The sequence below is a fragment of the Tenebrio molitor genome, chromosome 1 (assembly GCF_963966145.1).
Source record: "Tenebrio molitor chromosome 1, icTenMoli1.1, whole genome shotgun sequence".
Lineage (NCBI taxonomy): Eukaryota > Metazoa > Arthropoda > Insecta > Coleoptera > Tenebrionidae > Tenebrio > Tenebrio molitor.
The window spans coordinates 7,316,190-7,343,319 of record NC_091046.1 but is presented as its reverse complement, the minus strand read 5'-3'; the positions used below and the strand labels follow the sequence as shown (position 1 = coordinate 7,343,319).

Below are 27,130 nucleotides of genomic sequence, written 5' to 3'. Positions count from 1 at the left end.
CAATAACCAAACCATAGAGTGTACTTAAGAAGCTTCAGAACATGTCCCTAGGGTCCAGAGAGACCACCACGCGCATCTGTAATGTTAATAAATATTAAAAGAATGTCGTAGGGAAAAAAGTGTTGAAGCTTTGGCTGCAGTACTGACAAAGGCTACAAAGGCCACGTGATGGAACCTTCTTCGAAAATCAGTCATGGGCGTATCAGCAAACTTTCGTATCGGCCATGAAGCAAAGACTATCAAAATTTGGCTCAGAAATAAAGTGAATCGCAATATAAACATGAATTCGACAAAAAATCTATTGATTACAAGTTGTGATCTCTCTGTGAGAGTCGTGTAGGTCTTAATATTGAGTCATAAAAGCGAACAATATTATTGCCATGATAGATGAATGAACAAATGTATTTTTTTCGTCATTAATCTAAATGAAAATTGTAAACATATTAGGCAATAGTTCTGTCGTTTTCATTTTAAGTAATTTCGTTCATCTACAATGTAGATGTAGATTCTACATGATTAACACTATTTATGAGAGTAGAATTAGCTGATGCATTCGTTCACAATCGACTCTTCAACGCCAACTTTGACCGGAATTTTAAATGAACACCCGATACTATACTGCAAGTACAATTAATATTATATTACTTAATTATCTGATGGTTAGTACCTACAACCATTTTTGGTGAGAGGGCATCTGGCGATCTGTAAAGCCTGACAAATCACACTAATAAATTTAAGTAGGGAACATAATTTAGTTCCTTGTGTTAGGGAAACCGCCGTAAGTACCATGTGACCGAAAAAAACTAAATTGGAGTAGGCTATGACATATGTCATGGTTATCAAGCCCGTACTACTGATTGCTGTCATTTCGATAATTAAGTCTGAACGTTGCCATTGGCACTGCTTTTACAAGAACGAATCGAGCAGTTGGAATAATCGTGGTTTAAAAAATTTGCAGATCATTTTAATGCAAAACAGGTTGCAATTTTAAATTACATACCACTAATTTGTCGTCATTTTTACAATGCTGCTTTCTTCTCAAAAGCTTCTGGGACTCTTACTCTGATCTGTATTATTTCCGTTGAAGCAGTACTACAGGGTACCGCACATCAGAAATAGCACCTACAGACCTACACTGGTGGTACTGTAACACTTGCACAAAAACAATGAATTGTATCTGCGATGACGTGATGATCAAGAAGTGTAGTCAAAATTGTTGTTGCGTACACGATTTTGCAACATCTTAGAGTGTTTCCAATTTATCATCATTAACCTGTGATTATTGGCCAGTTTACTGTGACAAATGTGGACTAGTTTCGAGTAGAAAACAATTTTGAAGTCTATTCTCTTAACAATCGGAAAGATTTAGTATGTTGGAGCAGTGAGAAAGTGTCGGAACACAAGAGTGCTTGTTGGAAGTAGAGCCAAGTTAATTTATTGGCCGATTATTTGCAATATATCAAGGTGTGGTAGTCGAACTACGCAACAATATCACTAGTGCAAGTAATTGTAACATGTAACAAATACAATGAGTCTCATTTAAATTTGCCACGCTTTTGCTCGTACGAGTCCTTTGTTTTTAATTTGTTGCAAGAGCGTTTTTTAAATCAGCATCAGCTTGGGCGGAGTACCTCCGGTAACGGTACCCCAGATCACAATGTCTTAAATGGGCTAGAAAATCGAAAGTGTGTGGCACAAATTTAAGAACTCATTAAAGATAACGATCAAGCGATGACCGACACGTGGAAACGTGTAACTCGTATCACCGCCCGATAAAAAGCTGCGTTTCTCGACCTTTCATATGTAGCGAAACCCCACTGATAAAAGCGTTTTTTGCAGACCTCTTTAAAATAATGAATACAGGTTTCATTGGCACCCGGATGCGATCAAGTGCGGTCTCTTGCCCACTTCTAGACACAAAACTGTCGAAAAGCAGATTTGTTACTGTCAAAACACACAAAGTGGAACCAGTGGTACCCTCATTTTTTTATATTTATAATCGAATGACGACTTTACAGTTTTACAGCCAACAACAATAAAGATTAAAGAATATTGTTAATGCAAATAAAATTTGTATTTTTCAAATCAGAAGCTGATATTGGTACCACATAATACAGAGTTATTATAAATATTGTAGTTGGCTGTGTAATTGGCCACCTACAATACATAGTGTAACTATATTATAAAAAAATATAAATACAACGGTAAATTGAGTATTCGATTGATTGATTAAAATTTTTTTGAAAAATGACAAAAAAGATTCAATAGCACAAATAACAACACTAACACACCCGTCATTGTGGACTACTCTATTTTGTAATAATACATTACAATAAATGTATCCTGTTTTAGGGAATAAGTCATTTTTCTTGTTGCTAAAATCAGAAAGTGTTTATGTTGACGTGTATGTCGTGTACGATATAATTTTGAAAAAGATTCTTTTGCTTTCTTAGCTAACTCAAAACACCTTTATGAATCATTTGCAAAATAATGAACAATGAAAACTGCAAAGTGACAAGTGTAAGCTGTCAAATGTCAAATTTACAAATCCAGAAGAGGCGGCAAATCTATACGCATATCATAAATCACAGCCAACTACGATGTAAGAAACATTTATCTAGTAGGTACTGAAGTACCCTCCAAATCCCCAATTTAAATATGTTCTGGAATTCAAAATAAAAAAAATATACAGGTCGCTAAAAAGTATGGATACAGCTAAATATTTCCAGAACGGTTTACCAGAACTCGCTGAAATTTGGCACACATTTAGAAGTGTTTAAATTCTATCATCTGAGATTTTTTTCAATTTTCTAACCTCATTTATTCTTAAGATACAAGGCTAAGTTGATTTTTTTAAATGGCTCAGTGATGTAACACACCCACATCGGCGCCATTTTGAAAATCTTTTGTAACGTAAAAGTTATGTATTTGAGGTAATGGTATTTTGCGTTTAAACTTTGTATTTTTTTATTAAAATGTATTCTGTTTCGGTTGAATCTTGAATTTTTACACTTATTATTAACTTTTATTTATTTTTTGGTCAAAATACAGATGGCAAAGAACTAACGAATAATTGATTTTTTTTTTGTTTGTCCTCGAACTTTTAGAGAAATTACGTTTTTCATGTTTTTATGAATCTAGAATTTTCAAAAGTAATTTTGAATGCTTAAGGTTGGTTACCCATTGATGTTGACGGTTGACGTATGCTGTCAACTATCAATTGAGAGATTCTTTGCCCAAGTCCAACTAAATGTGCCGCCAGAAACCAAAACTAATTGTGAAACAAAAAACATCTATGAGTTAGCGAGAAATTAGCGATTTGCAACTGTTACCAGGAATTTAAATTTAAAATTTAATAATATTTAAATACAAGCTGACTTAACCAAAATTTTTGACATGGTTACGATATCTTTTGTTTGTCATCAGAAACCACATAGCCTCCAACCTTACCAAATTTATGGCAACCTAGTATGTGACGAATATCCCTAAATCTTAGGGAGTTATTTCTTGTTGACAAATCTATGGTTGTTTTCAACGACATCCCTGCTGTCAGTGTCATTTTTAATATGTTGCTACGGATTGTACGAATATGACACGCACAAATTCATAACCAGTGTTCAGAGGAACGCCTAGTTAAAAAAGTGTCAAACAAGAAATTGGGGTTATGGTAAATGTAAATTTATATTTTTTGAAACACCAACAACAAACAAGAACTCAATCTCAATCAACTCAATCGCCGAGAGTAAAACCCTTACAGGCCTTTCAAAATCCATATTTTCTATGATTTGTCAGAAATGATAGATAATAATTTGAATTTGTCATTTTGCCGGGTCTAGGTAAATTTTCAAATTAGGAAATTCAAAATTGCTAAACTGAAAAGCAAGTGATTCCAACATACTGTCATATTGACAGCACGGATGGACGGATGTCATTGAAAATAACAATAGATATTTGTTTGAGCTTCTTTTTATTTGTTTTAAGTACTTGGAACCAGAATTTACATAAATTCAAGAAACGTTTAGGCTGTCAAAGATAAAATTGTAATTGTTAGGTTGGTTAATTCACTACTGTCGTGTCAAAAATAAATTACTCCCTAGAATTCGAACTTTTAGGGAGCGTTTTTCATGTCTAAGGTTGGTTACTTTGAATTGAGAGATTAAATCCAAATAAATATGCCGCCAGTAACCAAAATTGATTGTGAAACGAAAAATCATCTATCACTTAGAGAGAAATTACTCATTTGCAACTGTTACAATTAACTTGCTGCCTTACATTTTTGGGATATCTTTTGTTTGTCACCAGAAACCACATAGCCTCCAACCTGACCTAATTTATGGCAACCTAGTAACGAATATCCCTAATCCTAGGGAGTAATTTATTTTTGACACGAGAGTACTTATATTACTTGCTTGATATCCATGATTTTTTAAATTATTCGTCTGTTTAAAATATTGTCAAATACACTGTGAATTTCCAAAAGGAATTACGATTTTGGGTTGAAGTTTTTATTGTGAGTATCAAATTTAGCTTTGAAAGTGGTGGAGGCTGTACAGGTGGCCCAGAACTGCCTCCCCAGAGAAAAAAGGGAGTATTTGGGTAAATGTGATTTTTTCAATTTTAATAAAAAAAAATCCTATCTCAAGCTAAAATCGAGAAAAAACATCCTAAACTTGAGCAATCAGAGTTGAGCACCATCAAGGTAGGATGACCGCAATTTTGCGGTGCCGGGATTTTCTAAGTAAACTTTTTGCTGATTGTTGCCATCATATCAATAATTATGTCTACCAACCTGTCCGATTTTTTAGTCATTTGGGAGTCTCCTCTGTCGGCACATGCCTGTTTTCTATGGGGAGGCAGTTCTGGGACAGGCTGTATCTAGAGAATTTTTTTTTTTACCAAGTAGTTCACTCAAAACCAACATTTTGTTCAAAATTTCATTTTGACAGTGCAGGTGTTTTGTGCTTTTCTGTTTTTATTTCAATAATAATGTGATAGTGTCGTTTGTTCGCAAATATATTTTATCACTAAATTCTTTGAATTCTCTGTGAGCTTACAATGTCTGCCTAGAAAAAACTTCCATTCTTTAACCGTCAGTTTATTTAGTTTTGCAATATTTATGTTATGTATTTGTAATGCGAGGTGCAAATATTAAAATTTTGTGAATGTACATATTATAAATTTTTCTTCGAGGACTTATTAATGCATAATTTGCACTCTTGAACGTTAATTAAAAAAATCATGTTGCAAAGGTGTCTTAAGCCATGAATAGGAAAAAAATTGCCGAACCAATTGAGAACAATTTTTTTTTAAATTTTATTGTATATTTTAGTAAACTTGGAATGCGGAAAGAGTCAGTGACGGAAGGGTAGAATAATAAGTGTCAGGGCCAGCAAGATCTCCCGATTTTAAACTCTTGAAAATTTATAGGAAAGCAGATAGAGGCGAAACATAAGCAAATAAAAAACAACATTAAAAGAACGTTGACTGAAAGTTAACATTTTGAATATAATCAAAAATCTGGTTTCAACTACACAAAAAAACGAACAACAAAAAATAGATGTTTAATTAAATATCTTAAAATTAGATTTGTGCAGTTTTATTATTGTCAGTTAAGTATCTACATTTTAATTGTTAAAACTTTATAAACAGTAATTAAATGAAAATTTTTCTCATATTTAAATTTTTTGATGAGCTGAATATGTTAACTGTCTGTCTTATTTAGCACCTCTTACCACCTTACCACAATATTCATTAATACCATTTTCTTCCTTTCCATTTCGAAAATGGGTTCTAGAAATGTCAAAATTGACAAGTGGCAGTTTAGTAAGTTAAGCAGCACATTATCAGAAATTTTCTTTTCCACAGCTGCTCTTTCTCTTGTATAATTATTTTTGTATTTTTTTTTTCACAAATACCTTTTTACATACATGAAAATCAATTACATATTTGTACCTTTTGAAACTGAAAGTCAAGCCGGTCTTCTAAGAATCGTGTTAGTATTTCTTCTTCTAAGGTTTTCCTTATGTTAGTAAGGTTTAGTACCCTCATATTGGAAACAATCCTGCATAAAACTTCCGTAATCTTGACAGATACCATTTTAAGAACCTCCAAAACCAGATTCAGTCCACGTGCGCCTTTTGTTTTTCCAGACATGCTTTTTATTGTTTCGCTCCCCTGCATGCATTTGTAATTATGATCCTTGTTTGCTTCACAGTAATAAATTATAGACTTGTTGGGAAAAAACAAATTTTATTATTACCATCATATGCATCACTTCAAGTGAACGTGACTCGTGAATACTTATTGCGATTCCTCGTACCGCAGTTTCAGTAAATTAATTAGTATAAGTTAATATTAATAAGTTTATAATTTATTGCTCTAGCCTGAAGGAGTTTGTTTTAACGAACGAAACGTCAGGAATGCGATAGAGTAAGAATTATGTGCTCTTTTCGGTAGGACAATTTGTTATTGAATTTTTTACAAAGCATCATCTAAATCAATCGTCATTCCCTGATTGATTTACCTATTGAGAAATAATTAAAAAATCATGCGACAATCATAATTACTGTACAACAGATGTCAAGTATGACATCACGTGGTACGCAATCTCACCATAAATACATCTAATTACATGCATAAGTGTGCTGTGTCTCTTTGACACTTCCATAAAAATGAACATCTATCATTACTTTATCGAAAAATGACACACATTAAAAAGTTCAAGTCAAAGAATGTTTCGCCCCGTTAAACCTTCAGTATGATTGAAATTATTTAAATCGATCACAATCATATACTGTCCTATTTAATTTGTTACTACCACGTCAAACTACCTGTACTTGACAGTGAACATGTCGCATGCTCTTGACATTTATCTATGTACCTGCTCTTTTGCATATAAAGAGAAAGAAAGTTGACAATACTTAATATTTGGGAGTTGGGTGGGTGTAGAAAAATTTAGTGTTAGATTTATACCACATTTGCAAATCTAAGCAACAATCTGTGTTAGATTTGTTTGGTGACAGGTTGTCGACAAAACAAAATTTACTAGTTTAACTGGAGAGATTCCTATAAGCAACACAGATAAAATAGCTCGTTCCATTTCTATTAAAAACAACCGTTATGCTCGGATAGCAACACAGTGGTAACAATAACTGATCCTCTGGAATCTGAGCATAATTCTGTTTCAATTAAAAGATAAAAGAAACAAGAGGTTGTAGCTGTTTTAATATACTCCGACGTGTTAACAAGAATTAAAAACGGAAAAAATAAAACGTGACCTGTATACTCCGTACTCTGATAGATTGTACGTTTTTTGACAGAAGACAGACCCAGAGAGTAGTGTGGCGGGAATTAATCTGCAGGGATACAACGGTTTTCTACATAACGTGAAACAATTGAGAAGGAGAGTTTAGTATTTTTCACTGCTTTATGTTTTGGAACTAGAATTTAAAAACGTACAATCTGTCACCGTACGGAATTTACCAACGTTTAACTAATTCTGTTTCCGTACGAGTACCTACTCCAGACCACAGTACTCATTTAGCTTCTACAGTATTTTTAAAGTCTTGAGAAATGTTGATATGTAGTTTAATTTACACTTTTAGTCGACGTTTATTAGAACTTTCAGAACACTGCATTTTTCATGTACTATTCCGGCCACGGAATCTTGGCCATAACTGACATTAACTGGCAAATATGTGTGAACTGGCCTTTATTGAATATAACCCAACTTTTGACTCGATAATGCCATTTCCCTGCTTTTTTGATGTCAAAAGAAAAACTTCAAAGTGATTTTTAATAATTGATATTTATTAATGACACTAATGGTTGGTTTACATAATTATTTTTAGAAATGTCTAAAAAATGTTGGCCAAGAATCCGTGTCCGGAATAGTACATATTCAAAATTCACATATCTCAAAATTAAATAATTTTTATTAAGTACCGTGCGATATGTCCAATTTATTTCAAGCACATTAGACAGGTAATTGCTTACTTCCCGTACACCGTGCTGTAAAAAGGGAAAAAATAAATACATAGCAACTGACACTCGACTCGTGGTTTTTGAGGGATGAGAACTAAAATAACAGATGACTCTGTAACTTCTCTTTAAAGGGATATTATATTATAGTCCGTTTTTTATTGACCTGAGTAACTATATAAAAGGGATTCTATTTTTGTTGTATTGAATTACTGCAAAATTAAAATTCTTTTGTTTTTAGTTCCTTTTTTACTTATTTTGGAAAATGCCAAAAAAAATTACAAAGCAACACAAAACAGTGGTTTTTTTAAATGTAGGTTGTATTCATAAATCAAGGAGAAAAATGGACAAAACCTATTACATATAAGCGTCAAAAAGTTCTTTCAGTATTAAAATAACCTTACTTTGCGATAGTTAACTTTAAAAACACAAATATTTGACAAATATCGTTTAAATTATGGAATAAGAGAAAATGGGCATTCTTGTCTAATAATAATAATCAAAGCTTAAATCACAACAAAAAAGTTACTAAAATTACCAGATTTAGCTACTTAAGTCAAAAAAGACGTATGTAGAAGAACCATTATCTTGTGTCATTATGAAATTGTAATTTTGAAATTTAAATCGTGGCTAAAATAGTTGACGTTTTCAGTTTTCATTTACCAATTCTTCAGTGGTTTATCGCTCCGCCTTCGCGCAGATATTTCCAAGGTCAAAACCCACGAGAGATTGAAAGACCTCTATACATTATTATCACACCTGATTACATAAACCCGTCCTAGGATTTCATTGTGTAAACTTCACAGGCATGCGATAATGTCCATATTCCACTTGTTGCGTAAAGAACCATTTATCTGATACTTTCAAACGAAACGGAATTTTTATTGTTGATTGTTAATATGAACTTATACGTTGCGGTCCCCATTATTTATCATTGTTTATGAATCCCAATACATAAATAAAAACCAGTGTTTTTTAAATTTGTTAGAAACTGGAAAAGAACCGTTTCACAATACATTTTCCCATTTTAACACTTATCAGTACGTTAATGTATTTGTATTATTTTACACGCATCACTCAAGTATAAAAGGTCGTAGAACCTTCACAACCTGACCTAATTTGAATCCAACCCCTCGGCCATCGATCTTACGGGCCCAAATTCATCAAACCCAAGCCGCAATTGTTCGACCGGTCCTGTGTTGTCATTTCTTCAACGAGAAAATTATTCAAAGCGTTTTTGAATGACTTGTCGGTACGTCACAGATTACTTTTTAAAATTTTCGAGCTGAGGGATCGCTTTGTGCGAAGGGTGCGAAAACATGAACTGCATATATAAGTCAAACACTTTATTCCCCTCGTTCACGCAGCCCCCTCAAATTTTGGGGCCCAGGAAACTCGTCGCAATTCTAGACCCCTAACTCCTATCCTATTTCCTGCAAGATCTTTTTATGCCATCGCATGTGACACTCGCAATTAGTTTCGACGACTTCCACGCCCATTTTTCTCTTGTAGATCGCAGGCGGGGGCCTCACTCACAGAGATCGATGGATAATGCGGAAATGATCCGAATTATGGGAGCAGTAGCCAACCACCTTACTGATGCTCACTAAACTGACAAACTGAAAATGTGACAAACTATTTTATGACAGAAATAAAAACGGAACTGTGGTTCGCCATTAATTTAATTGGGTGTTTGTTCCAGTATATCTGTCCTAGTAAATTTAAAATATTATTAATAACGTCAGTAAATATGCTTTAGCTATAAACCATTGACCGCAACCGCTAATTTCGTGTGACTCACAAACTAAATCTAAAACTGATAAGTTTATCAATATTTTTCATTAATTATTTATTAATGAACTGCGGTTGTGATTATTTCGTCATTACTGTCACTTCCGTCGTAGCTTGTGACATACATCATAATTTTCAAAGTTACATATGAAAAACAAAAGTCAGTGTCTTATATAAGTTCATAGTTGAAACGTCACTACTGTCATTTAGTATTTTATTATGCACTAATACTGCGTGTTTTACAATTCGCACAAGATGGTTTTTATTTTAAATCATAAACAAAATAAATGACAAGTGAAGTTAATAATAAGTATTTACCTACAAATTGCATGAATGAAGCTAAGACGCGCAGTTAAGTTTTTCATTGGTAACTGTGATGGGTTTTTCTTATATATAGTATCGTACAATATCTCGAAAAAAAACTTCTACTTCCATGGATTTTAAGAAAACATGAATGGGAGGGTTGTCCGGGTATCAGGTGTTGCTAAAAATTGTAAAACCTTCCACACCCTCTGTTTCTTTGTAATCGAAGTGTTGAAGTGTTAAAAAGAAATTTGAACGTTTGAAAAAAAATGCAAAGATATTGTTATTTGCAACAATTTTTTAAAATTAATAAATATCTTTTACGATGCTTTAAAAAATACATACATGGTAAGGATGGTCCAGGGGCACTGTAGTTTGGTACTGTGCACAATGGTTATGCACAAATCAAATAAAGATTGTTGTGTCGCTCATGGTCGTTGTAGATTGTAACTGATGCGTTCGGAGCAAATTATTGATCAGCACAGGTAGTTATACATAATTTTCATGTAAAATTATTGATGAGTGTGTTATTGTTCTCTGGGCGGAAACGATAATGCTGTGGGTAATCAAAGGACGCGAACATATTGGGTGATAACGGGAAGGAATCTAAACAATCTAGTACAAAAATACACCAATAACATACCTACTTCAAGCGGTGTAAATTTTTCTTAAATTAAGGACTTTCGTGCGTCCTTCTGCAAATATTTAGCCATTGGCCCAGGACGATACATTACCAGCTCGCCATGTTTTGGAAAACATCTGGAAGTTCTGGAACAGGTCGAAAGCGCAAGTGCAAGTGACGTATTGGATTTTGCCAGGGGATGCTCACGCCACCGATTTCTCCACATTTCGTCGGGAGTCGATCCAAATAAACATTTGTTCGAAACCGTTCAAATTTTATTCTCATGGGACAAAAATTACATCGGCATCATCCACAATTTGAATAAAAGAATTAATTATTTATTGTGGTTTTTTCCGAGAACTGTTGTCGGATTCTGGTCGGATGTTATTGCCGTTACTTTGCACTTGACATTTTGCATTTTTATCGAAGGATGACGAAGAAAATTTCCATAAGAGTGTGCACTGTTGTAAAATTCGTTTCGAAAAAGGGATTAACCTAGAACTCAAGGCTTGTGAAAGCGGTAGTTTCGTAAACAATAAGATCATAATTTATCTTGCTTCCATCGGCGATTCGAAGATTACAAAATTAAAACAGTTCAATTCTTTGTTATCTGCATATCTGCAGAACACTGGCTTGAAAATCGTTTAAAATGTTTTGCGGATCCAGTTCCAAATTTGTAGCCGCCTCCATTTCTTCTCGTTAAAGCCTATCATTATCGGAAATAACAACGTCGAAAAATCTTAACCGGTAATTTTGAAGCGGTCCAAACCTCTTGTTGAATATGCAGTAGGTATGCGCATACACTGCAGTTGTTGCGTGAGTGAATGCGCCAAAGTGGAGAGAGGAAAATACCGAATTTTGTAGAAAATTGAGGGCACAATAATTTTTGACCCTTAGTATCGCACCCTGAAGGAATTACGAATTAGGGTTCTGTTGATTATTAGTGGCTCACGTGATAAATGTCACTTTTGACGTTTGACATTTACGTTTTGGGGCGCCAAAATTTTGAGAATTGCTTCAAATTGACAAATACCGTGTGATCAAATAAAAACGAAATGGAGTAGGCCGTGGAATTTGTTAAAGTAATTTGGATTTTTATTTTTCATCGTTTGCGAGACTGCGTAATTGGCTGCTTTTAAATTTTTTAATTTCATTAGAATATTGGCAATCAAGGCGTGCAAATATTAAAATTGATAATCTATCCCACACTATTTCTTGATACATTAAAATATCGTTTATTTTCAATCTCTTGATCATCATCTTGCACGCACCTCTTATTGTAAATCTCACGTGTGGTGAGAATTAATTACAAATTATGTTCCCTTACATTGCTTGTCATCAACTCTGTCATGTGAATCCTAACCTTTCAGAACGCGAACTTACAAAGCTAAATTTTTAGTCGAGAGGAGCCTGCATTACACACGAAAAGTTACTAAATCTACCCTATAACTCAAACCATTTCTGATGAAGAGCGGCTGTGTCACAAAAACAACGTGTGGCGCACAAAAACATTGTCTGAGCTGTCACAACAGTTCCTTATTCTCTACGGTAATTAAAATTGAATTAAATATCGGGTGTGATTGTGAAAGCATCAGGATCAGCTCTCAGCTATTTAAATCTAATCTCACTTTTTACGTTACATATTTGTGTACAATGTGATCAAAAAGAAAACAAATCAGAGCAAGCGTTACAAATTTATCGGTCATGTTGTAGCGGATTCTGTGCAAATAAGGGATCAATGCATGGGCGTAGACAATTTGTGGTCTCAAACGCCATTTTATAATAAATCATACCTCATGATTTTTAGATCTTAGAATTACAGCGTGATCAAAAAGGACTGTTTGAGTTGGCAGTACTGATTTTTACTTTTAAATGGTATAACTGGAGTAACTTCCGGTTGTTGACGACTTCATACTGACAGCCCATTTCAAATTTATTTATTTACCATGGTTTTCACATTGCAATACAACATTTTTATTGGAATCGCTTATTTTCGAGGGCGCACTCGAATTCCCGTCTGACTTATTTCTTGTCATAAAGTAATGCAAGAATTCCCGTCAGGTAATTATCAACTGATATAATCCACAACTCGAGTTCCCGTCAAGGGTAAAAGAGCGCTTCAATCCCTTACTTACCCACCCCTCTAGCCGTTGCCAGGTACCATTGTTGTTTACCATTACGTGGACCAAAAAAAAATGTTTAAAATTTTAAAAAGTTACAAATACCCTGTGATCAACAATTATATACTTAGATAAGGGGCGGCTGTGACTTTGACAGTGTCAGATTTTTCGTATCTGTGCTAAGTCAGCTAATAAACGTCAAACAACTGTCACTATGAACCAAATTTTAACGCAAAAATGGTTTTTACTTCAGAACATAGAAGATTCATCATTGAATCTTACTTTCGTAACAGTGCTTTCAATAACCAATATTTTTTTCTGACGGGAATTCGAGTGTAGAATTTGTGGTGCATTTTTGCCTTGACGGGAATTCGTGTGCAGGATTAAAGGGCCTATGTCCAAGCCCAGGTATAAAATATTATGCTGACGGGAACTCGTGTGCACCGATTTTCGAAATGGGATTTATAATCCAATTATTGGTTGACTGGTTGTCTATTTCAAGTTGTTTCTTTGTACCGTTGATTTTTATACACACATAACCTACAATTTTGTCGTTGTTGATTTCACGTCAAATATCTGTCAAAAGACGTATCCGATTGCAGTACCTATTGCAAACAGCCGAATACAAAAAGCTCTTAATTGTATTGCCAACTGAAACAGTCCTTTTTGATCACGCGGCATAATTGTGCATTTTATTATTATTATCAGATAATAGAGAACATTTGTAAAATAAACAAGAGCAATATTTTACATTCGTAAGAATGGGTAATTTACCAGTTTTATTGCCAAACGCGACGTCACTGGTAAGCTGATTTTTCGCTGAAATGTCAAAGAAACATCAACGATGTGCTGTTGTTAACCTAGAAAACAAGTTTTCGATTTCGGCAAAGTGTACAGACGTTTACTATAATTGTAAGCAACAATTATCCCAGAATAAGTGATAAAATGGGTTTTATCATTGGAGATAAAGCATTAATTCTTAATACTTAATTAATTAATAATAGATTATGTATTTCGAGAGGTAGGCAACCAATAAAACGACCGTACATAGCAAGTATAATTATGCGTATGACTCAAACAAAGACAAACATTTCGATAAAAGAAAAGATGAGGTAGCATTCTTGATTTGTTTTCTTTTTGAGTGCTCGGTATTTACTGACAAGTGGTGCGTTCACAATCGACTCTTGAACGCCAACTTATTTTCATTCCTACATATGAATGGCAATTATCGTAATAATGACATTTATGGTTGAATGATTCGAGTCAAAGCCATAAGTTTTCAAATCTTTCGTTGTTCACAGCCGCTCTTAATCACAATGTTCTTGAATCACACAGTATATTGGAAGCTGACTTTGCTAAGACCAGAAAAATGAAACGCCCATTTCTCTGATAAATAAAAATAATTCAAAACTACTCAGAATAAAAAAAGAAAAGAAAATTAATTTTTATTCTTTTCTCAAGAAAACTAATAACATTTCTGCATAATTCTAAAGTGTAAAAAAGTTGAACTACGCTTAATATGATTTTTCAATTATAATGATAACGATGATAACGATATGTAATTTATTTCGTATATAATCTGTAAGCTTAATAAATCATACAAAAAGATCCATTAATCAGATAGATCAGAATCCTAAATTAATCAGAATCAGTTAATTGAATCAAGTTATCTTTATTTTACTCGAAAATTGTTTAATTAATTGGTATTAATTTGAACGATGTAGACAGAGATAAACGATATAATGTATTTAGTTTACACAAAATTAAAATATAAAAATTGTGAACCTAATTTCACTTGAATTAAGACCATATTACTGGTGGTCCCGCTGGTGTACATCACGTTCTTTAAGACGTTGATTACCTTCCTCGTTGCTCTCGTGACATTTACCAGATTCCTCCGAGCCAGGAAAATAAATTTTTTTGATCCTGTTTCTGAAAGCATCGCGTGAATGTCCGTCCCGTCAAGTGAAAAAGGTAAAAAATGCAGCACTCGCATAAAGACTACGCCTTTGCAGCGCATCCAGTTTGGACGAGATCAATTAAAAGTTTTAAGGTTTTTGTCCATGTAGAGCTTTATTAAAATGTTGCACATACCAAAACAGGAAATTCGTTTCGGGAAAAGATAGGGACCCTGTTCCTCGCGTTCGTTGACCCTCACCGAATTTCTTGTCCTGACAACGAAAACAATCGCTGGTTTTGCCTTTAATCGCCCAAATTAAGCCGGCGTCCTAGACGGTCAATTGGGCAAGATCACAAGAGTGGTAGTGAACCAATTTCGGCGACGTTGGGATCCTATTAGTTGGCAAGACATTGATGAATTTGCGAATTACGCTATCGCAAATCAGTAAACTACACAAGCACGATCAGTAATTAATCTTAATTAGGATCTCCGTCAAGTAGAAACCTGGAAAGGTCACTAGAAAGCAGACGGTTTTTTTCGCGACGTACGTAAGCGCGCCTTGGGCCCCCTTCGATATTAAAGAAATTGTAACCTATGCGTGCGATAAAGAGTAAAAGTGTGCAACTATTTCAAGGTAGGTTAGGTACCAAACGCAAAAATGCATCGACGTTGTGATATAAGAGTCTACAGTTAAGGTGGTGTCAATCGTTGCACAACAGTACCAATACCTTGTAGGTACTGCCCCACATACCACACTCTCATTAATAATTCAAACGTGCTCCAGGTTTCCTCCAGGGACAAGAACCTCATCTGCGGCCTGTCGACAACGAGAAATTTTAATAGAGAGCTAAAACCGTCGTAAAGTTGTCACCGATCGCAAAATCGCCTAATTTATCGAAAAACTGGTTCAAAATCGGGCTAGTGACAAATGTCAATGAACATTCCGCTCGGTGACAGTCTCACTAAATCATGCAAGATGGTGGAAACCTACCGAATCGACTTAAGTCGCATTCTTCGCCAATTAAGCAGGTCGTACTACGCCGAACGGAAAAAATTCGCAGATTTTGGCGACAAGCTAATCTATTGGTTTTTGTTATGAAGTAACGGTTGTTGTTTTGACAGCAACCACCGAAATGTCAAAATTATCACCTCCAAGAATACCGAATTAACAGGAGATATTAATAAAGTGATTAACCCGTCAAGGCCGCATTTTTTCAAACTAATTTGAATTCTTGCATAAACGGATTTCTGAACGACACGGCGTTCAAATAAATGCGGCAAAAAATTGTTTGCGACGCTCCAAAGTGGAGTTAGTTATGTCGTTGATAACGGATAACGAGTACTGCACTTTTTCAGCTTATTAATTGCAGTTCTGTTTTAATCAGGTTTGATAATTGGTCGAGTCATGAAAGGTGGTTGGTTGGGTTTTTATCCTGTTACTTTTAATTTATGTGAGTGGATATTTTTCCGCGTAAATTTCCACGTCCGTTTGTTTTGACACCAGAACAGATGTCAAACGGCGGTACTAATTGAACGACGGTACTCGGCGCTGCCAAATTCCTTGTGGGATTACGCACTCGATAAAATGCACTTCCTTGAAGAGAAACTGCGAGAAGGTCCTTGACTTGACAACAATGCACAGAATCAAGAATCACTCTGCCGAGAGTTCACCGTTAGTTCTGCTTTTATCAATATTCCCGGAAAAAGTAGGTAGCGGGCGGAGTTCTATTGGTACCTTTGAAGTTTTTATTGCGAGGATGACTAAAGGAATCCCACCGAAAGATAGTCGACCCCCATAAAGGGCGATAAAATTTGGAAGTGCTAAAATCTTGTCCGAAACGAACACATGCTCATGCTGCGCCGGAAGTTTTCTATAAGAATAAACACTAGGTAATGTATTTGAGTTTTGATTAGATAGTGATCTGGTACAAGCATTATAGGCATGTTTTGATGTGTTCATTGCAGATGTGTTTAAAAAAAAATTAAATCTACACAGTAAGGTCGACATAATATCAGCGCTCAAGTACGCAAACATTTGAGGAGGTAAATTAAGTGGTTTGCTGCAATACAGGAAGTCAACTGATCGGTTGGGGCAAAAAGATAACTAAAGAAAAATCAGAAGCCGATAAATTTGTGTTATCGAATTTTTGCTGACAAGGTAAAAGTGCGCTGATAGGTGCTGAATAAATAATAATTGTATTATCGTTTATTCGGAATCGTATTGTAATATACACATTCCTAACCTTATACGAGGGCGGAAAGTTAACCATTCCTTTTTATATCTTTACTTCCCTCTCTTGGTCAGTAATAGGCCACTTTCCGCCCTGTTATGACGTTTTTCCAGTGGCGTACACGAATTGTCGAAAAACGGTAGAAATGAAATTGCATCAAATTAATTGTTTATTTGCGAAAAATGTAATGATTCCGAATAAAATAGTATACAAACCTCGATAGGAAGGTGTTTCCTTCCTGTCTCGAGCATTAGTTCACCTCGGCTACGCCTTGGTAAACTATCTTAGCTCTCGACAGGAATGAAACACTTTCCACCTCGGTATGTAATCTACTATTACTTTAGTGTTCATATCTAATACTATTTTCTTTCATAAAATTATTGGAAAATAAGCAAAATACGGAAATTTGTGTTTAAAAAGTTATTAAACGATGCGTTAAAAGTTTTTCCATTTCTTCTTTCAGAGATGAGCAAGCTATTTTAACAAAGAAAATAATTTCTTAATCATAAAATGTGGTTCTTCATCTTTTATTAAGTAGTTATTACTAAACGACTTTTTTCATACTTTGCTTTAAATAGTTTAAATATTATGGGAGCTTGGAGTAATAAAAACATTGTCTTTACTGCTATTTTATTGCTGTTAATTTAACAAGATTTTTTAGTTAGATAATGCTTCTCCATTATTGCACAACAATTTTTAAATTTTTTTATTGTAAGCGTATTATAATTTTTTTCACCTGAGAGCAAATGAAGGTGGAAACAGCAGTGCCGAAATAGTTATTTGTGTATCAAGGCCAAAAAATGCATCTTTTTCGTCCGAGTCTGGGTTTTCTTGTCGAGGAGGCGCAGCCGAGATTTGAAAACAGGCGAGGATAGGCGACCGGATGAACTACAAAGCAAAAGACATCATTGAAAAAATTATAAATTTATTTTGTATCAACTTTTTCAAATACATAATTAATATCAACCTACATATTACAATTTTTTGTAGTATTTTTTATCAGCTTGCCAACAAAACGAGAAATTATTGCGATTATCTTTGGCTGTTGTATTAGTCATTTCTTCATCAATCATCACGCTGTTGCTATCAATTATATGAACGTTCATTTTCTTATTGTGCACCAAATAAGCACCAGAAATAACGAATACAACACTTTTTCTGGCAAATAAAATACTACTTGGGTTAAATTTAACTGTCAAATATTCATTTGTTTTCAGTCGGTTTATTCGGTTTTGTTGGTTTCGTTGTTAATTTACTAAACAGACCAACAGATGGCGCCACGGTCCATGCCCTGAAAAGTGCGTCCGAAAAAGAGTTACTTCTTGTCCGCATGGGAGTACATAAAATTCCCTTTTTCATTAAGAGTGCGTAAAAAGAAAATAGCAATAGCAACAGCTTCTCATGGTAAATTAGTTGAAAAAATAAACAAATAAATAAAAAATAGTTTAAAAAGTAATTTAACCATTGACGATATGAGTGCCAATTTTAAAATTTCATACCTTTTTCAACGAAGGTGGCATTTGAAAATTAAAGAATTTAGCTAATATTGATAACGTTACTACAGGATATACACTTAATTATTATTTCAGACAACAAATCAACTGAATGAATAATTTAAAAGGATTAACCTCCATGTCATCCAAGACTTGATCAAGATGGTTCGAGCAAACTGTGAAATATTCACCAAAACTTTCGCAGTTCTTCAACGTATTAAAATGTTATTTATGAATGTAAATATTTCTTGTTTTTCTTTAATTGGCTCTTGTCATTTTCATGTTTACCAAGATATAAATCCTCATTATTCTAAGCTGGTCCGTTATTTAAAATATAGAGGAGAGAAATGAAAACATTATTTATTCTTCATTCCGAAGACCGCATGTTTCTCTTACGTTCGTGTGCTTATTTCACCTTCCAGTCCATTGCCATCCTGAGACCTCCTCCAAATATTCCAAGAGGTTTTTCTTTAATTAACCTATTAACCTCCTGAACAGTTTGTTTAATCCATTGGCGACGGAAAGCGGAAAATCCTGCTTAGCCTTCCGAAAAATGTAATACATACTTCCAATACTTTTTATTCAAGTACGCGTAATAACACGAAAGAAATAATAAAATAAAATCTTATTTTTATTTCAATAACATAATCCAATTGGAATAATAGAACGAACTAGTTATTTAATTAATCAAAAGAACAATGACTGAAAGAAATAAAAACTAACAAATGAATGATAACTGGTAGAGTTGGAGACACGGAATTTCGGGCATCACTGTCAACACACTGTCAAAAAAAGTAAAATAGGCTTTACATTATGAACCTCAATTTTACCGTTTGCGACGATTTTGATTGATATGCGATTGCGTGAACAAAAAATAAATTTCAAAATTTGACTTTTGAATGTCACGTTGACAATAAAGAGTGATTTACATCGCAATTTTTTGAAGTGACAGAAAAATGATGCCCGAAATTCCGTGTTCCTAACTGTATGTATTTCATCCAATATTAACTTTTAACCGATTAACTGGATTTGTTTTTAATTTTATTTCTTCAAACTACGCGATCCTTGAAATTTCCTTTGTTCCATTTGTTCGAAATATGTATTAACGGTGCTGTAGTCCTCAAAAAATAATCCTTCCGCCGCCAATGGTTTTCCATCATTTAGAAATTACGAGTAGAAATAACGTTTTCATATGATTTTTTTACTCGGAAATTAATGAAATATAGCTGATGATTACAGATAATGGAGAAATACACTACTTCCCATTTTAAATTATTAATAGCCTCCATGACTGTATGTGGGTATGTGTTGTCGTGTTACATCACCAGCAGCGCCAGCACCACCAGCACCACTGGCATTTATAGTAAAGGGCTTGGTTTAAATTTTTTTTTAATTATCGAAAACGACACGACATTCATTCTTTGAATTTGAATTGCCACTCTTTGAAATGTTTTTTTTTTTTTAATTTAACAAAAGAACTTTCACGAGTTATTATACCTCTGTTTCAAAAATAATCCAAACAGCAGAAGATGACTGGATAATGGAAGAGGTAGTAAAATAAAAATTCAAATAAAAAATATTAAAAACCAATCTTGCAATTAGCCTTTTGCATTATACTTGTACTTAATTTATAATTTTTCAAACAAAAACTTCAACAGAATTTGATTTTTAGTTAAATATAAAACACGGAAAAACACAATTTTAAAAAAGGTGGTTCCCATTATGGAATACTCCGTACAGCAACCAAAATTTTAATTTTGGCAGCAAAATTACATAAATCAGTACATTTTACTAATCCCGACAGGGTTCGCAAAAATGGTTCTTTACATAATTAGTGGGATAAAAGCAATATTACAGGACTCGAGTGTGAAGATTGCAGATGACGAGAGCGTTAGCCCGAGTTCATCCGTAATCACACGAGTTTCCTGTAATATGCTTTAGCCCACGTGTTATGTACAAAATTTTATCTAAGACCGCCCCAAATTAAAAAAATAAATCTTATCTATTGATTTTCGCCAGTGAAATAAATGAGTTTCATTACTTTTACTTTTACTTATCCCACTGAGTGAGGTAATGAAACTCATTTATCCCACTGAGTGCGGTAATGAAACTCATTACCTCACTGAGTGAGGTAATGAAAATGCGTGTGGTACTTTTACGCTCGACCACTGGGCATGAGCACTGCGCAGTTGTACTGCAATATTGCAATGCAAACTGCGAAATTACCGAAATTTTGATTTCTTATTATTTTCTCGTGTAATCCTCTAGTGGTATAATAGTAGTTTATTTAACCAGTTCGTGTGTAAATTGTTTTTTTTTTGGCCCTTGTGGACCTTTAAACTGGACCATTCATACCAAAAAAAGCCGAACTTGTATTGGAAATGTAAATATGTAATCTGAATAAATGAAAAATGAACGTGACTAAAAAAAAGTTAAATTCTTGTTTTTTTTTTTTGTTATAAAACACATGGATTAAGAAACATGTTTAAAACGTCTTTTAAGGCCCATACACAATGGCGTTAACGTTACGTCGATGTTAAAACGTTAATGTTAACGTTAGATCTAGAAATTCAAAATTACATGTATTTCATTGTGGATCGTTCACAATGACGTTATGATGAAAATTAATGTTGCATGATATTGTTAGCGTTATAACGTTAGTTCTAGAAATGTTCTGGATTCTTAACGTTACATTCTAACATTAGCCAACGGAAATAATTTATAAAAAGTACTGAAATATATGTAATTAGATCTAACGTTAACATTAACGTTTTAACATCGACGTAACGTTAACGCCATTGTGAAAGGGCTGTTAAACAGTTTTAAAGAAACGTGTGTTTTTTATACAACATGTTTAAAACACTGTTTTAAACTGTAGATTGAAACATAATGTTTTAAACATGCCAACCCTGACTCCCGAACACATTATGGCACCAGTTACGACAGAGAATGCATTAAATCCATTCTTTGGCTCTCTTATCATCACTGTGGGCGTTGGCGTTAGTATCGTGAGAATGTAACACAGATAGAACATAGTCAGAAGATTTTGATGATAATGCAATTTTCTACAGTCTGATGAAGAAAATCCATCTTACACTGATCTAACTCTCAAAAATCTTGTACATATTTGCAAACTGAATTTTGTGGTCTCTGTCTCTTGTTAGAAGGAGGGTTCGTCAGTTTAGACGACTTTTTCAACAAAACAAAATCAGGGTGTTTGCCCCGACTGCGGCCCATATCACCATTCCTTACGCCGGTGAGCCAGTCTCTGATTTTTTTATTTTTTGTTAAAAAAGACGTACCACACCTGTCAACTCTCCTGGTTAGACAGTGATTATCCCGACTTTCGTGATATTTGCTTCAATAACGATAATTTTTGGGTGTCTGACTTATGTCTAATTTTAACTCATTAGTTGTTGTTAATTGTTGGATCTAATAATAACCGTTCTACCGTTCGAATCTCTCTCTACAGTCTACATAACTGCCATTGAAATTTGAATGGAGAAATAGTTATTTTTGTATTAAGTGCGCAAAGTGATTGTTTTTTGTTGGGGCATGAGAATGAGTTTTTGGTCGAGACCGTCAGGTCGAGACTTCAAACTCATTCGAATGCGCCAACAAAACAATCATCTTGCGCACGAAATACAAACACTATTTTTTCTACAATAGCATTTTAAAATTTTTGAATTTTTTAATTTTTGTAAAATTTTCCTTGGATGCTAAAATATTCGTCAAAAAGTTTCCTTGGGTGCTAAAATATAACTATTTTAGCATCCAAGGAAACTTTTTGACAAATATTTTTTCACTATCAAAAATGACATACTTTGCGACTTGATAACGATGCATAAATGTCACGTTTTTTTGACAGTTGTAGAAAAAATATATTAGTTCTCATGATAAACACGTAAAAGATACGTTTTTTTAATTATCTACTAAAACTACTAATCAAATGACAGTTATTAATGAAAGTGAAGGTTTTTCAATTGCTGCTAGTCTATTATCATGTTAACCCAGTGAAGTATTTGCATCATTATAGTTTTTTATTACTTTTAACTTTATAAAAAAATTCTGCCAAGTAGTCCCATCAGAAACAATACTGTATGTGACTACATACTTATTTGCGCCAAAACTATCAGTACCATCAAATTCATTTAACCTTCGCCATATAAGGTCTAAAAAGTTTTATTATTATATCATTAGATTGGAAACTAAACTCGCGACCTTTGTTTCTTTAAATTTATCAAATTTCAACAAAACACTATAATTAATCACAATAGTTCCTCTGATGATCTATGATTCTTCCGGCAATTTCTCAATCCCGCGGCCATAGAACTCCAATGTTTTTCAAATTAAAAAAATCTCTAAGGTCACCCTTTACATTGTGGACTCTTGAAAATTACTGATCAGATAAGAAATGTTGCAACAACCGAAACAAAACGCAGCCGCTTTATGCAACATCCAGCCTACATGGTGGATGAGCAAGAAATCCCCAGTCCATGTCTTCAATTTGTCCGTGAGTCCTTATTGCAACTGAGCCAACTCCCAAACACACGAACAAACTTTTAGTTTAATCTAGTTTAAACTTTAACCGTGTGGCCACCGTTTGCGGTGTCTTACTTAAAAGTTTGCAGCGTGGAATATGTCTTCCGCGGCGTCCAAAATTGTTGTTCTGTTAGCCCCCCCGGAACGAATTTTATCTGGTATTTCCTTCTGGAAATTGTTCGCACCTCACCTTTAATTTGTACAATCGCTGTTAGTGCTTCGTAATCAAGTGCCCGACGTATCGCCTTGCGTCACCAACAGGACAGGACGTCCCAGTCCATGAAGCAAGTGAAGCAACCGATCCCTAATGGAACTCATTTTAAAAACAAAGCGTAGAATCTGTATTTTTAACAGATATGATCTTGAACTGATATTATTCAAATGACATGTCAATTATAAAAATTAGTGACATTTACCTGTTGACAATTTGACAATTAGCAACACAAAAGAACGTCAGGAATTTAGTTGCCAATCTAACACGACAAATCAGCGAAATGGGGGATGAGTACTATTGCGGGTGTAAAAAGTGGGACATCAAATTTCTGTCAGTTTTGAAAAATTCGATGTATATAATTGATTTCATATAAATGTTCATCAAGTGAGCTGTGCATTTGTAAAAGCACCTTTAATTTAGTTACATTATAAAAGTCACATCTATGAAGGTCATGTCCAATTAATTTTTACTTGGTAAAAATACAAAGACAAAAACAAATAAGAATTACTTTAATTTAATCAGTAAAAAGACGTAACATTGCTTTTGAAATCAGCAATGTTAAAATGGACAAAAACTGAAAAATTAGTCAAATCGGGTTCGCGCAGAGCAAGCAACTTTGAAAGTCAAAGTCACTAGCTTTAGCTTTAATACCAACAGAAAATCAGATTTTCCTGGCTTGCTTAGATGCATATTTATATGAAATTGAGTACAGTTCAAGCTTTATTGTCATTTTGCTTTTGATTATTGTCATAGAAATTTGACACTATTCTAACTGACAGTTTAAAAAAAGTTTATACTCCTATTTTCCTTTTCCAAATGTTCTCTTCATTTGATAAAGGTAGATTTTGATTGGGAGTTTGCATTAAATAAATATTCACTACGTGCTTACTTACACTCATTCCCTGCAACCTACAATACTTAATGACAACGTCAATCAATTCAAAGTAGGGTTAGAAACAGAAAAGGGTCATTTCACATTAAGAGTCAAGACAGTGATTTTGATGTTCCACTTTTTTTGCTCCCAATAGTACAGTTGTTGCCAAAAAAGCGGGAAAAGAAAATTTTCCTAATGTAAATTTTTGGTCAATTTGTCAATTAATTGTCTCCTGGACAATATAGATGATTTCATATAAATGTTCATCAAGTGAGCTGTGCATGTGTAAAAGCACCTTTAATTTAGTTACATTACAAAAGTCACATTTATGAAGGTCATGTCCAATAAATCTTTACTTGGTAAAAATACAAAGACAAAAACAAATAAGAATTACTTTAATTTAATCAGTAAAAAGACGTAACATTGCTTTTGAAATCAGCAATGTTAAAATGGACAAAAACTGAAAAATTAGTCAAATCGGGTTCGCGCAGAGCAAGCAACTTTGAAAGTCAAAGTCACTAGCTTTAGCTTTACTACCAACAGAAAATCAGATTTTCATGGCTTGCTTAGATGCACATTTATATGAAATTGAGTAGTTGATTTCATATAAATGTTCATCAAGTGAGCTGTGCATGTGTAAAAGCACCTTTAATTTAGTTACATTACAAAAGTCACATTTATGAAGGTCATGTCCAATAAATTTTTACTTGTTAAAAATACAAAGACAAAAACAAATAAGAATTACTTTAATTTAATCAGTAAAAAAACGTAACATTGCTTTTGAAATCAGCAATGTTAAAATGCACAAAAAATGAAAAATTAGTCAAATCGGGTTCGCGCAGAGCGAACAACTTTGAAAGTCACTAGCTTTAGCTTTAATACCAACAGAAAATCACATTTTCAAGGATTGCTTAGATGCACATTTATATGAAATTGAGTATAGTTGCCAATGTTGCCATACTTATCCACCATCATTTTGAATCACCCAATACAATAATAGAGCGTAATCAACAAGGACTGGGTCTGTTGGCAATGAAACAATTGAAAAGTACTGGTGTTTTTTGTTTCGTAATTGGCACTGACCGGATTTTTTAACTTGAGACGATATTAAAAACATTTTTGGTTATGCCGGTTATGTTTATGCTATTAATTACAAAAATGAACCTTTGATGGTAAATTTCAAATTTGCCAAATTTTATTGTTACCAACACATTCAGTTATTCTTGATCATGCCGTATATGAAAAAATGTGTCAAATTTATTCTGACATTTCCGGTTTTTTTTTGCAACCAAGTGCACCTATAGTTGCAAAATCACAAGAGATTTTTTTAAATAATTCATACATTTAGGACCCTATTGTCTTCAATCTTCATTGTGTTTTCCAAAGTGCGGATTTCAGTCGGTAAGCAATAAACTGTGGTTGACATACCACTTGTTAGCATTTGCTCACTGTTTACAACATATTTATGACAAATAAGGAGACTGTCAACATTTGAAATTGCTTTTTAATCGGAAGTTATCTTTAGTGCTCCAATAAACCAAGTATTTATATTTTTCTAACGGAAAAATACGCACGACTTAACCGAATTTCGGTATCGGTACCACCCAAAAACGAGTAGTCCTGATAAAAACTTAATTGCCCATTTAAATCCTTCGACTAATAATCACCGTCAAGACTATTATTTAACCGACTTTCTACTTTACTGGTTAATTAACAAGGAAGTATCAATCCGGCCTGCTGGACGCCATAAATTACGGCCACCTGTAGATATATTATTGTTTATGTTTATAACCGGCTTCGGAACTACAAACATATTTCACTAGGAGCAGCACACATTCGACGATTATTTCTGGCCATTCCCGGCTTCATTCATCTTTCGCCGAAAATTTCAAACAAAAAAAGTCCGGCTAGTGTTCGCTGCATCAGATTACAATATCAAACAATTCTGAAACTGCTTCGTTGCTTGTCCGCTGGGTGGATAACATGACACGAAAATTTATGGCAGCTGTTGGATTTTATTCGGATCAAAATTCAAATTTCACAATTAAAAATTCAGTTCTATCACTTAAATGGCAATTTGGATTAATATTAATGAACGGATTAGTTTCACCGCGGGGAAGAACTAGAATTCGCGGCCCCGCCCGGGATTTACATGTTTTATTTATTAACACTTAAAATATGTTGTATTGTTTTGATGGCGGATCTTGTCGAGTCGCTTTGGGATGCTGTGCAGGTCAGCAGTTAAACGAAAATTCCAAAAAATAAAAAGTACCTATGCAGATTCCATAACAATATAATAATGGTAACAGTAAAAACAAAGTTGACGTCATTTCAGCTACCTGGAGCTTGGGGATTTCTTGTGGTGCAAGACAAAGCATTTACATTTTAATATTGTTGGGGACGGATGGTTTGTGGGAGGTTTATGGTAGAAGAAGAAATGTTTAAAACATTTTAGGAAGAAATATTTGGAAAGTGCTGAAGTGGGCTGTGTTAATACGTTTTGTTTATAACCGATTGGAGTACTTTACATTTTTTTTAAATTCAAAATATGTAAACTAGATAATGTTAAATAAATATACACATGTAGAACATGCATAATGTTTAGAAATCTCATGTAAAGTGGCCGCCCAGGATGGCAAAGATATTGGAGGTTGTACTAAGCATTTTAGATACCGGGTGACTATAAATGAATGTGACTTTTTTTCGTAGCTTGGTAAATATTATTGTTGGATATTCTGCCGTTTAATGTGATAGTAGACATAAACATAAAAAATTTTTGAAAATGTTACCAACTTAAGGAAAAAATTACATTGATTTATAGTCACCCGGTACTGTAAACATTTATCAGTTAAGTGCTATACAGGGTGCGTCCTAAAAAACGCCGCAAGCCATATCTCCCTTATTTATGGCTCGATTTAAATAAAACAAAAACTGGAATAAATCACTTTAAAAACACTATAAGCGAAACATAGATTAATGTTTTTTTTAAGTCATTCAAGGTCAGATGATAATAAACTGTGTTTTTTCAAAAAGCTTGCTATATTTTTTTATTCCGATTTT

General features: G+C 33.9%; 1 protein-coding gene and 1 long non-coding RNA gene across 9 annotated transcripts in view; one reads left to right on the top strand and one right to left on the bottom strand.

Moving 5' to 3' along the window:
- Nucleotides 1–27,130, bottom strand: part of LOC138141518 (facilitated trehalose transporter Tret1-like) — a 51,455-nt gene that overhangs the window by 7,204 nt on the left and 17,121 nt on the right. For 3 of the 8 annotated variants that reach the window (XM_069062252.1, XM_069062253.1, XM_069062245.1), the window contains exon 2: nucleotides 17,684–17,835. The exons of 1 other annotated variant lie outside the window; for it this stretch is intronic. The gene's annotated coding sequence lies outside the window, so the exon portion shown is untranslated. Of the gene's footprint in view, nucleotides 1–1,000; nucleotides 1,129–10,419; nucleotides 10,627–10,717; nucleotides 10,856–17,683; nucleotides 17,836–27,130 lie in introns of those variants that run through there. 4 more of the 8 variants (XM_069062246.1, XM_069062250.1, XM_069062248.1 and 1 more) reach the window with 4 other exon arrangements.
- LOC138141541 (uncharacterized) lies at nucleotides 15,071–16,790 on the top strand. Its single transcript, XR_011163182.1, has 2 exons — nucleotides 15,071–16,606; nucleotides 16,682–16,790. It is a non-coding gene; the product is annotated as an uncharacterized lncRNA (long non-coding RNA).